Raw genomic sequence first — 9,321 nt, 5'->3', positions numbered from 1 at the left:
TTTATCTTTTCTTTCATCACAAGAAATTTCCAGAGTGCTGACAATATTTTTTCAAAAAATGTCCCTAAATTTCTAAGCAAAGCATGAAAACTGAAGGTTAATTCGAAACATGAATAACTCTCTTATTATCCAATTTTGTGCACAAAAGACTGAAGAGTTCAGATTTTACTAAGATGTTGTTGAACATGAGAATTCTCTCCCCCGCCCCCAAACTTCCAGCAACCTCCCACAGCTACCTGCCCAGATTGTGATCTACATAGATGTAGATCCCAAAGTAGAATTGTAAAGAAGATATCTGTGTTAACAACAATATAACTTCTCAATTTGAATGCATAAAGCATAACAGCATGTAAGTATTAAGATGAAGGAAAACACAATTAGGAATTACTCCTCTCCTAATGAAACGTCTTCAAATCTCAGTGATAACCGGTTTAGTTGTATTGATCCCACTTAACTCTCTTGGGCTTAGCGAGAGTACTGTGCTTCACAAGGCAGGTGTACTCATCGTCAGCACTAGGAGTGAAATTTGCATGCACCAGAAGCTAGAAAGACCCGTCCTTGCTGAAAGACAGGTCTGACTGCTCCACTTTCATCTTCTCCCCATTCTTCAGCAAATCAATTTCAATCTGGGGTGGATGGAACCCAGACCTATAGCAATTCAGGTAATTTGGCTTTCCATTCTCTGCTGGATGCCGTGAGTAAACTTGAACACTTATAGAACGAGGCTTGGTGTCCAAGCCAGACAGACAGAGCAGTCCGAGAAGGACCAAAGTCACTAGGACAGACATCGCGACTACAGCCCAGCAGCGACAGACGCCCAACTGTGGGATAATTATTTTTGAGAAGAGCCTTCTAAGATATATAACTTAGGTCCCTCCTAGTAATGGGTTCACTCTACTTCTCTGAACTCCGGTTTCCTCCTCACTGAAAGGAAGACATTCAATTCAGAGACTCCTAAGCTCCCTCAAGGCTCTAAGACCACCGACTGCCTCCAGGCACACTGGCCTGTGAGCGTGTGTCATATTCTCTCCTTCCTTCCTGTGTCTGTCCTGATGTGGTTTCTCTTTCCTAGGAGGCCTTCCCTCTATGGCTCCACCCATTGGTATTAATGCAGATGTACATCCTTTTCCCCGGGTGGTCCAGAACGAGCCTGGAGCTCTTGTCACTTTGGGAAATCAGACCATTGCTTCTTCAACCGCCACATAGCCATTGGCAGGAGTGAAGAGGGGCTCATATCTCTGTGTTCTTTGTAGGATCCTCAACATTCACTGCCTCCTCCTCAGTCTGGGCCTTGAGGCCCGCAGGGATACCCTCACAGTGTACTTTATCCCTGATTAAGACAGATGCCACAAGCAGCCCAGACTCCCAGGTCATCTCTCATCCTCAGGCTTTCGTCTCCACAACGGCTCTGCACTTCCTTTTCTTTGGCCCCAATTCCAACGTTTGAAACCCTTCCATTGTGTCATCTGAGCTCACCATCAGACGCCAGCAACATCCCTGACATTTGTAACACACTGCCTGAACTTGCCTTCTTGATGTAACCGACACAACTCTCCTCCCATGGCTTGCTTTCCTTGCAGCTTTCTCTAGATGTGGCTGTTTTATCTCTTTTTCCTCTTATCCCCCTAGGTTTGGCGGTGGAGGAAATTTAAGTGCCCTTTTTTGTGTGTGTTTCATCACAAATGTCCACACCATTCTCCTTCTCTTCCTCCTAAACTCATTAGCTTCTTCATATCATCAGACCAGGCCACCTGCTAGCACTTTGGTGGCCATCATATCCTTCAGTCACTCATCATCATTCTAGAAAGATTTTACCACAGGTTCACTGTTACTCTCTCCAGCACCACTCTTCTCACAAACTTCAATATCCATATAGGTGGTGCTTCAAACATACTGGTCTCTCAATTCCATGCTCTCCCACCTAGATCTTGCCTCTTACCCTACCTTAGCCAGCTGTTCACATGGGCAGGTCCTATAACTCACGTTCTAATAACAACAGCCTCTGTTCCCACATTATCTCAATTTCATGAATCCTACTCTATGACTCCACAACTTGTCCCTTATTGTACCCATTCCAGCAATCATTCAACTTGAATGAGATTGAAAATACATTAATTCCAACATCTTTTCATTGCCCCTCATCTCCTTGATGTTTATACTTCCTTCAATATCCATCCTAAATTCCATGGTCTGTCATTTGTCCTTCCCCTCCTTCATCATATTCTCACCTCAATTATGGCTAAGTCCAACTCTCTGCTGTTCACCTTGAGCTCTGCACCTGGTGGCAATTTCTCAAGTTGTAGGGGAAAAATCTTTTTTTTTTTTAAATTAGTTTCAGGTGCACAAGACAATGTAATACTTAGACATTTATCATTTATATCCCTCACACTGTGAACCCCCTTCCCCCATCCACTATCCCTCTGATATCGCACACAGCCATTACATTTCCACTGTTTCTATTTCTAATGCTGTACTCCGCTTCTTGTAAGTATATACATATACCTTTATATATATATATACATATATATATGTGTATATATATATGTATATATATATATATATATATGTATATATATATAAAATTGTAGTTGACATTCATTATTGTTCAGCTTCAACTTCAGGTGTACAGTGCAGTGATCAGGCATCTGCACCATCCCTGAGGTGGTCTCCCTAATGAGACAAGTGTCCATCGGATACCCTACAAAATCTTTACAACATTATTGATTACGTTCCCCAAATTAATTTTCAGAACCCCATGGCCATCTTGTGGTTACTGACTGTTTTCTAATCCCCTCACCTCCCCCTTACCCCCACCCCCCCGCCCATCTAGCAACCCTCAGTTTTTCCTCTATGTCTCCAAAACTGTTTCTGATTAGTTCATTCACTTATTTTTTTCTTTAGATTCCACATATAAGTGAGATCATATGTTATTTGTCTTTCTCTGTCTGACTTATTTCACTTAACATAATGTTCTCTAGGTCCATCCATGTTGTTGCAAATGGTAAGATTTCTTTCTTCTTTATGGCTGCATAATACTCCATTGTATAAATGTACCACAGTTTCTTAATCGAGTCATCCACTGATGGGCATTTCGGTTGTTTCCATGTCTTGGCTATTGTGTATAGTGCTGCAATAAACATAGGAGTGCATAAAGTTTTTTGAATTAGAATTTTGGATTTCTCCGAATAGATACCTGGGAGTAGAATTGCTGGATCATAAGGTAGTTCCATTTTCAGATTTTTGAGATACCTCCATACTGTTTTCCATAGTGGCTGCACCAATCTGCAATCCCACCAACAGTGCACAAACGTTCCCTTTTCTCCACATCCGCGCCAGCACCTCTTTTTTGTTGATTTATTGATGATAGTAATTTTGACTGGGGTGAGGTGGTATCTCATTGTGGTTTTTATTTGCATTTCTCTGATGGTTAGTGAGGTTGAGCATTTTTTCATATGTCTGTTTTCCATCTGTATGTTTTTTTTAGAAAAATGTCTCTTCAAGTCCTCTGCCCATTTTTTAATTGGGTTGTTTGTTTTTTTGGAGTTGAGTGAGATTTTTATAAATTTGTGATATTAACCCTTTATCAGATATATCATTGGCAAATATCTTTTCCCATTCAGTAGGATCCCTTTTTGTTTTATTGATGGTTTCCTTTGCTGTGAAAAAACTTTTTAGTTTGATGTAATCCCACATGTTTATTTTTAATCTTATTTCCCTTGCGTGAGGGGATATATCAGTAAAAATCTTGCTCCAGGTAATGTCTGTGAAGTTTCTTCCTAAATTTTCTCCTAGGAATTTTATGGTTTCAGATCTTACATTTAAGTCTTTAAGCCATTTTGAGTTTATTTTTGCATATGGTGTAAGGAGGTGGTCCAGCTTCATTTTTTTGCATGTGTCTGTCCAGGTTTCCCAGCACCATTTATTGAATAGACTGTCTTTACCCCACTGTACATTCTTGCTTCCATTGTCATAGATTAAATGGCCATATAGGCATGGATTTATTTCTGGACTCTCTATTCTGTTCCATTGATCTATGTGTCTCTTTTTATGCCAGTACCATGCTGTTTTGATTACTGTAGCCTTGTAGTATAATTTGATGTCAGGTATCGTTATACCTCCCACTTTGTTCTTATTTCTCAAGATTGCTGAGGCTATCCGTGGTCTTTTATGGTCCCATATAAATTTTAGAATTATATGTTCTATTTTTGTGAAAAACGTCATTGGCAGTTTGATAGGAATTGCATTGAATATGTATATTGTCTTAGGCAGTATGGACATCTTAACTATATTAATTCTTCCTATCCATGAACATGGTATGTGTTTCCATCTATTTGTATCTTCTTTCATTTCTTTCTTCAGTGTCTTATAATTTTCTGAGTACATATCTTTTACTTCTTTGGTTAAATTTATTCCCAGGTATTTTATAGTCTTTGAAGCAATTGTAAATGGGATTTTTTTTTTTAATTTCTCCTTCTGATGTTTTATTATTGGTATATACAAATACAACTGATTTCTGAGTATTGATTTTGTATCCTGCTACTTTACTAAATTCATCTATCAGCTCTAATAGTTTCTTGGTGGAGTCTTTAGGGTTCTCTCTATATAGTATCATGTCATCTACATATAATGACAATTTTACTTCCTCCTTATCGATTTGGATGCCTTTTATTTCTTTTTCTTGTCTGATTGCTGTGGCTAGAACTTCCAGCACTATGTTGAATAGAAGTGGAGAAAGTGGGCAACCTTGCCTTGTTCCTGATCTTAAGGGGAATGGTTTTATCTTTTCCCCATTGAGTATGATGTTAGTTGTGGGTTTATCATATATGGCCTTTATTATGTTGAGATATGATCCCTCTATTCTCACTTTCTTAAGGGTTTTTATCATAAATTGCTGCTGGATTTTATCAAATGCTTTTTCTGCATCTATTGATATGATCATGTGATTTTTATTTTTCATTTTGTTAATGTGGTGTATCACATTAATTGATTTGTGGATGTTGAACCACCCTTGTATATCAGGGATGAAGCCCACTTGATCATGGTGTATGATCTTTTTAATGTATTGCTGAATTCTGTTTGCTAATATTTTGTTGAGGATTTTTGCATCTATGTTCATTAGATATCGGCCTGCAGTTTTCTTTTTTTTGTGGTGTCTTTGTCTGATTTTGGGATCAGGGTGATAGTGGCTTCATAAAAAGTGTTTGGGAGGCTTCCCTCCTTCTGGATTTGTTGGAGAAGCTTGAGGAGAATAGGTAATAATTCTTTTTTGAATGTTTTGTAAAATTCACCTGTAAAGCCATCTGGTCCAGGGCTTTTGTTTGTTGGGAGATTGTTGGTTACTGATTCAATTTCCCTGGTGCTAATCAGTCTATTCAGGTTTTTGGTTTCTTCTTGAGGTAGGCTTGGAAGGTTGTATGCCTCTAGAAAATTGTCCATTTCTTCCAGATTGTCAAATTTGTTGTTCATAGAAATTTCTTAAAAATTTTGTATTTCTGTGGTGTCTGTTGTCACTTCTCTTTCATTTCTGATTTTATTAATTTGGGTCCTCTCTCTCTTTTTTTAAATCAGTCTGGCTAAAGGTTTGTTAATTTTGTTTATCTTCTCTAAGAACCAACGCTTGGATTCATTGATCTTTTGTATTGTTTTTCTGGTTTCTATTTCATTTATTTCTGCTCTGATCTTTATTATCTCCTTCCTCATACTCCCTTTGGGCTTATTTTGCTGTTCTTTTTCCAGACCCCTTAACTATGAAGATAAACTGTTGATTAGTGATTTTTCTTGTTTCTTTAGGTAGGCCTGCAATGCTATGAATTTCCCTCTTAGGACTGCTTTCACAGCATCCCATAGATTTTGGCTCATCGTGTTTTCATTTTCGTTTGTCTCAAGATATCTTTTGATTTCTTCCTTGATCTCCTGGTTGACCCATTCATTATTTAGTAACATGTTATTCAGCCAGAATTGGTGTGTCTTCCAGTTTTTTTCCTGTAGTTCATTTCTAATTTCATAGCACTGTGGTCAGAGAAGGCGATTGGTATGATTTCAATTTTCTTAAATTTATCAAGACTTGTTTTGTGGCCTAACATATGGTCTATCTTGGAAAATGTTCCATGTGCGCTTGAGAAGAACGTGTATTCTGCAGCTTTGGGATGAAATGCTCTGAAAATATCGATTAAATCCAAGTGGTCCAATATGTCATTTAAGGCCGTTGTTTCCATATTGATTTTCTGTCTGGAAGACCTGTCCCTTGTTGTCAGAGGTGTGTTGAAGTCCCCTACTATGATAGTGTTACTGTTGATCTCTGTCTTTATGTCAGTCAATATCTGTTTTATATATTTAGGTACTCCTATGTTGGGTGCATAGATGTTTACTAGGGTTATGTCCTCTTGTCGGATCAATCCCTTTATTATTATATAGTGCCCATCTTTTCCTTTTAATATGTTCTTCATTTTAAAGTCTATTTTTTCGGATATAAGTATTGCAACTCCAGCTTTTTTCTCATTTCCATTTGCATGAAATATCTTACTCCAACCCTTCACTGTCAGCCTGTGTGTGTCTTTTGATCTGAGGTGAGTCTCTTGTATACAGCATATATAAGGGTCTTGCTTTCTTATCCACTCAGCCACCCTATGTCTCTTGATTGGAGCATTTAATCCGTTTACATTTAAAGTGATTATTGATAGGTACATAGTTATTGCCATTTTTAAATTTGTAGTTAGATTGTTTTCATCTTTCTTCTATTTACAGAAGTCCTTTTAGAATTTCTTCCAATGCTGGCTTGGAGGTAATAAATTCCTTTAGGTTATTCTTTTCTGGGAAGCTCTTTATCTCTCCATTAACTTTAAATGACAGCCTTGCTGGATAAAGCAATCTAGCTTGTAGGCCTTTGTTTTCCATCACTTTGAATATCTCCTGCCACTCCCTTCTGGCCTTCAATGTTTCTGTAGAAAAGTCATTTGACAGTCTTATGGGAGTTCCCTTGTATGTAACCCTCTGTCTTTCTCTTGCTGCTTTTAGGATTCTCTGTCTTTAATCTTTGCCATTTTAACTATAATATGTCTTGGTGTGGACCTGTTTGGGTTTATCCTGGTTGGAACTCTCTGTACTTCCTGGGCTTGTATGTTGGTTTCCTTCATCGGGTTAGGGAACTTTTCAGACATTATTACTTCAAATATATTCTCAATTACTTGCTTCCTCTTCTCTTCACCTTCTGGTATTCCTATGATGCACATGTTGTTGTGCTTGATGGTATCCCAGAGGTCTCTTAAACCATCTTCATTGTTTTTTATTCTTTTTTCTTTCTGTTGTTCTGTTTGGGTGATCTTTGCTAACTTGTCTTCTAAGTCTCCGATTTGATCCTCTGCTTCATCTAACCTGCTGTTAATTCCTTCAAGTGAGTTCTTTATTTCAGTAATTGTGTTCTTTATTTCTAACTGGTTGTTCATTGTGATTTCTCTATCCTTCTTTATGTTGTCTCTAAGCTCCTTAAACATTCTTATCATCAGTGTTCTGAACTCTGTCTCTGATAGGTTGGTTACCTCTGTTTCATTTGGTTCCATTTCTGGAGGTTTCTTCTGTTCTTTTATTTGGGACATGTTTCTTTGTGTCCCCATTCTGACTGACTCTCTGTGTTTTCTTTGATGTATTAGGTAGATCCCCTAGAGTTCTTAGCTCTTGCTAGGTTATCTTTTGTAGTATATGTCCTTTATATTTAACTTGCACTACCTCGTTCTTCTCTGCATGTGCTCCAAAGGTGACTCTTGTGTTGTGTATATTATCCTGTTAAAGAAGATCTTTAATTGCTTTTCACTTGTGAGTAGGTGGGGTTAACTCCTAGGCTGACTAGTTGTGAGACTTGGCTCTGCCCACCGCAGGGTGTTCTGCTGTGTGAGGGTTAACCATTTAAATATGGTTTGGCGTCTATGGGCTCTTGTGCCTGTAGAGAATTCCCTTTGGGTGTGTCACTTGTGGGTCAAACCCAGTAGTACTCTGGTTTGGTCTGGAGTTGGCCACTAGGTGTGTTGAATCTTGTGCCTCTTAAGCTGGGCCCTGGTGTAGGGCAATTTCAGAACAAAGCAAATCACCAAGCACAACAACAACAACAACAACAAAGAAAAAATCAAATACATTCACATGTAAAAACAACTGACGACCCACACTCAACACAGGCAAAGATATCAAAGATATAAAGACAAAACAAAACAAAACAAAGAAGCAGCACCAGTCTTGGCTTAAGCCCACCAAGTAATCTCCAGGTTGTCCTCTGCTGTACCAAAGAGTCCTCCGTGTATTGTGCAGGCAGAGCCAGTCACCTGGTGCCCAGAGTGACGTTGGGACTGCAGATTTAGATGAGTAGGGCTGAGGGGCCTGGATGGTAGTTTCTACAAAGTTAGTGCAGTTTCTGCCCTTGCCTGCACATATGCACACTGAGAGTAGCACCACCAGCCCTGGGCTCAGTTCTCCTGAGTCTTAGAGCACTTCTTCCGTGTGTGTGTGTGTGTGTGTGTGTGTGTGTGTGTGTGTGAGTGTGTGTGTGGTGGGCAGGCGATTTCTGAGATGCTGAAAGCCCAGAGCTGCATCTGCCACCTACTGCTGATCCCTGGGAGTGCCTCCACAGTTGTAATTGCCCTGCCCTTGGCAGGCCAGAAAGGGTGGGGACTGGGGATGGAGGGGTCTTCTCTCTTCCAGCTCAGCCAAGTCACACTCTTCCTGCAGGCCAGAAAAGGTGGTGGCTGGGGGTGGGGGAGTCTCTTCTCTCCTAGCCCATCAAAAATCACACTCTTCCCAGCCTCTTCCCTGGGTCAGAGCTGCACGCCAGTCTTCCCAGAGCTTGAACACTAAGGCTCCTCTGTAATTGGACACTACTCCTCAGTTCAGGGGCCAGTTTAAGTCTCTGGAAGAGTGGAGTAGCATTGGAAGAGTGGAGGGAGGGGCCCAGGTATCGAGTTTGTGTCCTTTGTCCAACCTAGGGCTCAGTTGGAGGTCTCAGCTGAGGTTATTGACTCAAATGCTGAATATGCTGGCCCCTTGGCAGGAGAGATCAGCTGTGGGATGCACGGAAAGAGCCTACCTCCTGGCTTTTGTGTTCTCTGTTCCGTCCTGGGATTCCCTGTGTCTCTGCAGCTGCGGATGCCGGCCGCATTTCCACCATCGCAGATGCAGGCCGCGTCTCCACTCTGCTCCCTTCCTGTTTCCCTTGCTCGCCCAATTTGCCCACCTTCAAGTAATCCTTGCACGAGTCTCTTAGCTGTTTTGCGTGATGAGCAGAGAGTCCTTTGATGGGTTATAGATGTCCTGTTTGTGATAAGATCCGGAGGAGAACTC

General features: G+C 40.2%; 1 pseudogene; it reads right to left on the bottom strand.

Annotated features, from left to right (window-relative positions):
- Positions 1–431: 431 nt before the first annotated feature.
- Positions 432–788, bottom strand: LOC117029277 (beta-2-microglobulin-like; annotated as a pseudogene).
- Between the last annotated feature and the right edge of the window lie 8,533 nt (positions 789–9,321).

This window comes from Rhinolophus ferrumequinum, chromosome 10 (assembly GCF_004115265.2).
Source record: "Rhinolophus ferrumequinum isolate MPI-CBG mRhiFer1 chromosome 10, mRhiFer1_v1.p, whole genome shotgun sequence".
Lineage (NCBI taxonomy): Eukaryota > Metazoa > Chordata > Mammalia > Chiroptera > Rhinolophidae > Rhinolophus > Rhinolophus ferrumequinum.
The sequence above is the reverse complement of the archived record's forward strand: the minus strand, read 5'-3'. Positions and strand labels throughout refer to the sequence as shown.